The 9,044-nt window shown below is 46.3% G+C and overlaps 1 long non-coding RNA gene across 1 annotated transcript; it reads left to right on the top strand.

The window, feature by feature from the left end:
• The first annotated feature begins 3,528 nt into the window (after nucleotides 1–3,528).
• On the top strand, nucleotides 3,529–7,910 carry LOC131274523 (uncharacterized). The gene is made up of 5 exons (XR_009181750.2): nucleotides 3,529–4,266; nucleotides 5,041–5,266; nucleotides 5,861–6,055; nucleotides 6,137–6,185; nucleotides 7,101–7,910. It is a non-coding gene; the product is annotated as an uncharacterized lncRNA (long non-coding RNA).
• Nucleotides 7,911–9,044: the final 1,134 nt, after the last annotated feature.

Below are 9,044 nucleotides of genomic sequence, written 5' to 3'. Positions count from 1 at the left end.
GTCGGTGACAGCTGTGCCCCAGTGCCCACCCTAGAGGTCCTCACAGGCGCAGAAGATGGTTAGAAGGCGGGCACAGTACAGCGGAAAGTGAAGAGGAAGGTGGCGGGTGGGGAGCCTCCAATTAGCTGGCCTGGTGCTGCGCAGGCCTTATCAGGGCGCCCCAGGCCTTGAAAATCGCGGCTGCCCATCTGAAGTCGGCCCTCAGGACAAGGACCTCTGGCCACAAGGAGATAATTCACGGGGCCCTGACTGTAGGTGACCCAGCTAAAGACCCCTCCCCGGGCTGCTCCAGGTTAGGGAGATGGGGAAGGGAAAAGCCTGGCGAGGAAAACAGTGAGAATGGTATTTAACCGTGCCTGTTGTCTCCTGAAGCACTCTCCCTCCGCTCTGCAGCATGAGAAGAAAGCCAGCCTGGGCTTCCCGTCCTCCGACCACCCATTCCTGGCTGTGCTCAAGCTTCAGGCTTCCCGATCTGTAAAATGAAAGCAGGCAAGCGGATGTGGCTCGAGCGGTTGAGCGCCTGCCTCCCATGTACTAGGTCTCGAGTTGAATCCCAGGTACCTACTAAAAAAGAAAACAAAACCAACTCAGGGGATCTGGTGTAGCTCAGTGGCTGAGCGACAGTTTCACACATTCAAAGTCTGAGGTTCAATTCCCAAACCTGGTACCTCAAAAAAAAAAAAAAAAGCAGTAACTCCATCCTTCCTTGTCCAAGCTCAGTGCCCCACCAACCTGCTGCCACCTTCCTTTTGGCCCCTTCCTTCCCAGTTCCTCCCCACGCCCTTCTCCAGAGGGTACCTCCTCACTGAGCCAGGCACCCAGGCCTCTACCAGGCTGGGAGTTGAGTCGGACCTCGGTGCACCAATGCACCGCCGGCTCGCTGAGCTCAGAAAGCCAGAGGATTCTTGCTTGGCTCCCATCCCAGTGTTTACCAGGCCTAGGGGACAGCTGGGTGAGGGGGAGGAGGTGAGACCCCAAGGGGAAGGCTCCCATTCTGCCAGTGCAGGCTTTTGTGCTCTGGAATGCCAGGCCAGGGCAGCAGGCTCTGCCAGCAAGAAGACTGACCTCCAACAATCACGTTTCTCCCTGGGTTTTCCAGAAGGCATCAGCTGCTTCTAATTCAAACCAGCAGGAGGAGGTGCACATATGCTGAGTCTCAAAAAGCAGACAAGCACCCCCTGGAAGGGGCTCTGGCTGAGGGTCCCCCTCCCCGGCCTCCTCGACCCCAGACCTGCGTCATCCCCCTTGGGGCACAGCACCCCCACGCCCTCGAGCCCTGACCCCGCACGGGGCTGTGGAGCGCTGCGGTCATCATGGGATTTGGGGTTGTAGCTGCGTTTATTGAGCACCCTCTGAATGTCAGCGCCTGTGCTAAGAACTGCATGTTCACGACCTCAGAAAAGCACTCATTCTTTTTTTTCTCCCTTAAACTTTTTTTTTGACATAACTTCAAACTACCAGGGCTGTTGCAAAAATAATATGAAACCAATTCAGAGAACTCCAGTATACCCCTTCCTCCCCATCCCATATCCAGAGCCACAATTTTAACATTTTGTTTCATTTGCTTTATTGGTCTATTTAGCTATCTATCATCAGTCCAACTATCTGTTTATTTTCTAAATATTTGAGAGGTTGCATACATCCTGTTGCCTGAACACATAACACTCCCATGTACGTTTCCTAAGAGCAAGGACTTCATAACCACTTTAAGTACAAATTTATCAAGTTCAAGAACTTTAGCATCAATATAAAACTTCCAGGCTATATTCCAGTATTTACGTATGTCCTTTAGGGACTTTTCTTCTCCATTATTTCAACCACCTACTCTTTATTTTAATATGTATTTTTATTTAGAGAAGTTGTAAACTTAAAAAGCATTCATGTACGTGTGTAAAATTTCCATACGACACCCCTCCACCAACACACTACATTGTTGTGAAACATTTGTTGCAGATTATGAGATAATATATCAGACTATTACCTCTAACTATGGTCTGTGGCATACCTTTGGCATGTTTTTTCCACACCCCCCTATTATTAACACAGTACATCTTTGGTATTGATGCAAGAATATTACAGTATTGCTGTTAACTATAGTCCATAGGTTGCATTAATTATATTTTCCCATTGTTTCTCCACATTCCCACCATCTTGCACCATAAAACAGGCATGGAGGGAGAAGAGAGCTCAGAAGAACTCCCTCCTCTTGGTGGGAAGAGAAGAGGGTCCATGACTACTTTCCTTGCCCCAAGCTGAGGGAATGGTGGCTGCCGTAGAATGACTCATAAGGTTTTAGGGCATGTTATTCAGCTAGAGTTACACCAGGATTAGGGAATAACAAATGGGAAGAAATAACATGGCAGTAAGTCTAGACAGAGACTCAAGAACTGCTCACTTGAGTTCCCATATCTAAAAGGTAGAAGCACATTTTGTACAGTATCACCATATCCCAGGCAGAATTGGAGCTTTTTTCTTTCTTATTAAGTTAATTACATGCACAATGTTATGCTCTTATTACCATAACCAATATTAAGAAAACTTTCACATCCTCATATATAGAAACTCTGTGCAAATTAATGATTAACTGCCCATGCTTATGGGTTACTATCTGAGCTTTCTTTTGAGTCAAAAGTCTCAAATTTATTAGAGAAATTTTTTAGGGAATTCCAGCTTCTTAGAAGCCAGAAGAGAAGCAGAGGAGGGCTGTGCTGAGAGAGATGGAGGGATTAGGGACTGTGCTCAGATTTTGCTTTTTTTTAATAAAGGCAAGGAGTGAGAGACCCAGCAGGGAGCAGAGCTGGAGAGGAGGAGTCTGTGGCTGCTCAGGGGAGATGCAGAGCCAGGACTGGAGTCCATGTTAGGACAGTTGGTGGACTCAGGGAAGCTGTGCTCAGTGGAGGAGGACCAGACAGCAGTCCCCACGGCCCCAGATCTGGACACACTAAGAGACTTTGGAGTCGCCAGCACACTATTTTGTTTGACTCTACTCTCATGGGAACCCAGAGAATCATCCAGATTTAAGAAAAACATTATCATTGATCTCACCAAGACATGAGGTCATTAAGCTGAGCAGTACTGAGGCCCCTGTACTAGGGAAGGGGAAAGAAGAACCAACCAGGTGCTCCGATGGCCATTTCCAGAATCACTTTAGTCTCCTGTGCAGGGAGAAGGGTGAGGAGGGAAGGACCCCAGTTCAGGGCCCAGGTGTCCCCCTGAGTCTTCTTGCAGCATTGGAGTGGGGACCTAGCTTCACTATATCCCCTTGATCCTCTTTCAAGGCTTTTGTGGAGTTTGAATTTCATTTGTTTTATATCCTTGATCCATTAGTGCTCCAGTCTCATCTTTATCTTGGCATGAGCAGGAAATCATCTTGAATTGAGAAAAAGAAGATCTAATTTCAGAGCCAGATGCAGATGTCTGAGGGTGCCTGACTGTGGATGTCTTGGTGCCTATTGTGAGGTCATAGAGACAGTCCCATGACACCATGGAGAAGTCTCTGTTATATCAACATCCTGAAGCCCTGGAAAGGAAAGACAGCTTTTAGATCCAGGGAATCATGAGCAGATGTGTGGAAACAGGTTAGGAACCTTGTCAAAGGAAGAGCTCATTTGTGGCCCAGTGGGTCCAAGTGACCATGGGATGCTCTCAGACCACACACACCTGTTAGTTATGCTCAGACATGGGCTGGGCATGGGGATGTCAACCTCCTCCATCCAGATCCATCCTCCCAATAAAGGAATACTTTGTCCTAAGAACTGATTTCTACCTAAGAAAGCATGATCAGGGTGGAAGATACTATAAATGTATCAGAATAAATATGTGAACAAATTAAAAAGAGAAGAGATTTTCACCTCCAGTGGTCCCAGGAAAAGCAAGTTCTGATGAAGAAACGGCAACAGAAGCCACTGTCTAAGGGAGACTAGGTTACAGGCAATGACAGAGGGACTGCACAAGGCCAGGGTAGCTAGGAGAGGTTTCTATCTAACTACTGTATGGGTCTGAACCTCTGCGTAAGTCTTAAAACTCTGGTGCCATGTATTATAGTAATAGACAGCCTCATCCTCAGGCTGCAGCTCAAAGATGTGCAGAACACCTGAGTTGGATGAGGCAGGTTTGGTGCCAGGGAAACATCTGGGAACCTCAGAGACCTGGTATTTGTTTGACTCTGAGTAATATTCTAGAAGATGCCATGGATGGCTCCCTGGATTTTGCTGGAACAAGCATATTCAAAAGTCACTGGAACTGAAGCCATTGCTCACTGTGCAGGTGAGTCTTGCAGATGCTCCCAGAGAAGCAGAGAAGGAGGATGGCTATGTCACCACAGACTGGGAGAGGAACCCTGCAAACACAGACATGTGTGGGTGCTAGAGCAAGAGACAGAGTAAGCCTGTTGGGAGGTCTGAGGAAGAAGGGACTCATGTACAATGGGCACCTGCCCCAGGGCTCTGAGACCTGCCCTTACGGGTACAGTGAGAACAGAGCACAAGGAGGAGAAGAGTCCAGGCCATGGTGGGCACAGCCCCTGAGGACCCAGACCTAGAGCTGGGCTAAACCAGGTCTTTTTATACTTCCATAGGGGACTCCTGGAGGAGGAGATAGCCAGGCACATAGCTTTAATCCCACTTGTGTGCCCATCTACTTCCTGAGCTGGGGCATCTGGACAGGGGCCTCTAAGGGACAGGGGTGCTCTGAGCTTGCTCTTTGGAGGTAAAATATGTGCAAACAGCCACTGATGCAACCATGTTCAAGGAGCCTCTTGCAGTGACCACAGCTGTTGATTCTACATCAAGGAGCTCAGGCCCAACCAGGCTTAAGTCAGTGGGACAATCACCCATCTAGGGCTCCCTCTATAGGAGGCCCCAGGACAGTCTCCATGGTGCCCTCATAAAAAGCTTTCATTTCCACAGTCTTTGTCTTTTCATTCATTTCATCATTTCATATAATTTCTCACATAGTGATTAAGACACCTGGGTGCCAAGCCCTGGGGTTGGACCACTATTACTAATATTAGTCTATGTTCTGTCTTTATGAATGACTTAGGAGAGAAAAGCCAACAAGAAAGAAACCATACATGGATCGCGGATAGGACTGGGAACGAAGATTGTGGCCAAGGAATTGGGCCTTTAAAGAAGATTTCTCAAAGAGGACATTGACCCATGGTGGGCGACTGGGTCATCTCCAGGGAGAGAAGTAGGAGGGGAAGCAAGAGGGAGAAAGGAATTTCCATTGACTTGAACCATTCATCTCAAGGCCATTGCATGGATAGGTCTGTTTCTGGGTTGTTAATTAAATCTCTGTTTCTGCCTCAGACTAATACAGTTTAAGTAATTTTGCTTTAAATTACAGTTCAATATCCAGCGGTATATGTCTGTCTTGTTTTTCATTAATTTGCAAAATACGTCAGGATATACCTGGACTTGGCAACTACAATGTAAACTATAATCCATGCTGTGTAGCAGTGCTCCAAAGGATTCATCAAATGTAATGAATGTGCCACACTGACAAGAGTTTGGTGATGTGGGGGGGCAGCAAAGGGGTGGAGAGTGGGGTATATAGGATCCTCTTGTATTTTTTAATGTAACATTTTATATGATCTATGTATCTTTTTTTAAATTTTAAAAAATCTATTATAAAAAAAATGAAAATGTCAAAGTTTCCCATGGTGCAGACCTTATGTATTCAAATGCATTAATTATATCAATAAATTAGCATAACACTAACTTATTCTTTATTATGTCACCAGACCTCTAAACCTGCAATCGTTTAATACATGTTGTTGGAATTTCATCTTCTCCTAATATATCCTGATGCTTTTTTGTCAGGTGATTGCCTCAACTCTGCATGTTTGTTATGTTTGCAGGGAGGAGGGCTGCAGTCAAGTCTCCCTCCAAGTACTAGATCTGAGTGGAGGGTCATCTGCTGAGGCACCAGAAGCCACAAGCTGGGCCTGGCATTTGTCTACACAGTGACTGAGTAACGACTATGCTCAGAAGGAAGCCTCTTGAACAGACCTGATTCTCACATTTCACAGCCTGGAACCCCGGGGAAGCCCTGGGTGAGCCTGGGTGAGCCTGGTGGTGGATTGTAGCATAGAGACTGGCATGGGTAGGTTGGACTCATTCTGTCCATTTCACAGTATCTGAGAAGAACCAGTTGCTGATCAAGATTTTCTGCCTGTGTTTAAGGTGAGGACTGATTTCAGCCTTGTGTCCATCTAAATCAGCCATCCATGGAAGAGTAACAGATAAAAATAGCACAGCACAAGAAAGATGTGCAGCAGTTTTAGTAAAAAAGTAATCAAAGCACATCAAAGTACAGTGAGATAACACTTGTGCATGTGGATGATTATCTTCAAAAAGATAAGCACAATTTCTGTGAGGAGGTAAAAGATCAGAACTCTCTTACATGGTGGGTGGGAAAAGAAAATGAAGCAGGCATTTTAGAAAATAGTCCCTGACAACTTTAAATACAGGGTTACCGCTTGACCAAGGAACCCCACTGTTCAGTATCAACCCAAAGGAAAAGGAAATACATGTCCAAACAAAAATGTATACACAAATTCTCATAGCAGAATTATGCATACTAGCAAAAAACGATAAACAACACAATGTTCATCAACTAGTGAATGGATTAACAAAATAGGGCTTATCCAAACAATGGAGCACTGCAAAAGTAGTTAAAGTTGGATATTTTCATATATCGTTAAATGAAGAAATATACTCTAGAATCTTGCTTATATGAAATATTTAGGAGAACAAACATCATAGCCACACCCTGTGCTGGGGTGTGTCACAGGTTTGAGAGGAGCAACCAGCTGCACAGGCAGGGCCAGGTTTTTGTCTCAGTTCCCCATGTGTCTGGAGCACTGTGTGATCTTTCCACTATTGTCCCATGTTGAACAGTAATAAAAACCCTCGTCCCCAGGCTGGAGGTCTGAGATGCTCATGGAGGAGGTGAGCCCAGACACAGAGCCAGAGAACCGAGCTGGAATCCCAGAGGGTCGCGTAGTTCCAAGCATGACAGTCTTGGGTGTGCCCCCAGGGAGCTGTTGGTACCAACCTATACTGTAAGTTTCAATATTCTGGCTGTTTTTTGTGCAGGTGAGGGTCACCTTCTGACCAGCAGACCCTGACATCGAGGTCTCCTGGGTCAGCCCCGACTGTGCCCAGGAACCTGGAAGAGAAGAGGTAGAGACACAGTGGTGAATCTGGGGACATTGCCCACAAGACATCCCTAAAAGAAGGGAGTAATGGGGTCCAGGGTGTCCCCCCAAAAACCCTGTTTCCCAATGTCAGCCACCTGGGCAGAAAGTGAGGAGGGCAAGGAAGAAAGAGGTCCAGGCCATGGTGGAGAAGCCTCCTGAGCTCTGCTTCCTGAGACCTACAGTTGAGCAGAAGGGCCCAAAGACTCTTTTATCTTTTCCCCTCATTCGGGGAAGGAGAGGTCCCCTTCATGCAAATTATTTCCCCTCCCCTTGGGTGTCCCTGGGCCTGAATTTAGTGCAAATTGAGTATGAGTGTGGTTTTGGGAGCCTCTCCTGGGACTCAGGGAGGTCACAGCTGTAAGAGTCATCCTGTCACATGCAGACAGCATGAAAGAACAGTGAGCCATATCCAAAGCCTGCATATTGTATAGCTGAAAGACTTCTTGCATCTGCTCTATCTAAACAATGCCATACCAATTACACTAGAACTGGTCAATATCCTCTTGCCCTATTTTATGTAACAGCACCCCAACCCCTCTTCCTGCCCAATGGCTCACCCCTCTTTACTCTCAATTAGCCTCCATGATGCAGTTGGATAGTTATTGACAATTCCATGGGGACCCTTTTTCCCTCTCTACACACACACAGACCTCCAATGACTCTACTTCCCTGTTTAGTGTTGGACATCTTAATAAAGTCTCCTCTACATCCCTCTCCAGCTCTAAATTCTTATCTTTGTGAGTATCCTCTGGAATTCTTGTTTACTTCCAGAAACAATGTGTAGGCTAAATGCAACTTGTGCATCGGTTAGAGTGATCCATGAGCCTTCTTTACCCTATACTCTTACCTTTCATCATGGCAGATGGCTCAGTGCCATGTCAGTTGACCCTACTTTGGAGTTTGTGTTCCTGATTGTGATGAGTTGAACTCAGATGTGACTTTTCTATACATGCCTCTTCTGTCCCTTTTTCTGGACCTGTGGTTGGTACTGGGGTTGATGTATACTCAGGAGACCTGAATCTGAATCTCTGGACTGTCCATGTGACAGCCAGGTGCTGAGCCTCAGCAGACTTGCAACTCCTACCCTCTGGTTTATTGGACTTACCCCAGCCAGCTAACAGGGAGGTGAAGAAGGTCAACCACCACACCAGAGAGCCAAGAGTGCCTACAACTGCAAGCAGGAGAATTGCATCCATCACCCATGTGGAATCCAAGCCCCCCCTTGACAAAGAGGGGGAGTGGACATAACCATCCCAGGGTCCACAGGATAGAGGAATAGAGTATGGATTAGAGTGGACTTATTGATATTCTACTATGGAACTATTGTGATTAGTAATGGAAGAAATTGTAGCAATTATGTGGAAAAAGTGGCCACGGCAGCTGCTGAGGGTAAGGAGAGGGAAGAAGAGATATGATGTGCAGGCATTTTCAGGACTTGGAGTTTTCCTGCGTGGTATTGCAGGGACAGATGCTGGACATTGTATGCCCTGCCATGTCCCACTGGGTCGACTGGGAAAGAGTGCAAACTGTAATGTAAACTATTATCCATGTGGTGCAGCACTGCTCCAAAATGTATTCACCAAATGCAATGAATGGCCCACGATGATGAAAGAGGTTATTTATGTGGGAGGAATGGGATGAGGGGGTAGGGGGTATATGGGGACCTCTTATATTTTTTTAATGTAACATGTAAAAAGAAATAGGGAGAGAAAAAAAAAGAGAATTTTCTGGCCCTCAGTCTAACCTAACTCACTCCTACCTACTTCCTTCCTCTTCTGAAAATCCAAATTTAATTTCTCTCCTTTTGCTTAGGCTTATTTCCTCCAACTTCCCACCCACC

Source organism: Dasypus novemcinctus, chromosome 19 (genome assembly GCF_030445035.2).
Source record: "Dasypus novemcinctus isolate mDasNov1 chromosome 19, mDasNov1.1.hap2, whole genome shotgun sequence".
NCBI classification, from domain to species: domain Eukaryota; kingdom Metazoa; phylum Chordata; class Mammalia; order Cingulata; family Dasypodidae; genus Dasypus; species Dasypus novemcinctus.
The sequence above is the reverse complement of the archived record's forward strand: the minus strand, read 5'-3'. Positions and strand labels throughout refer to the sequence as shown.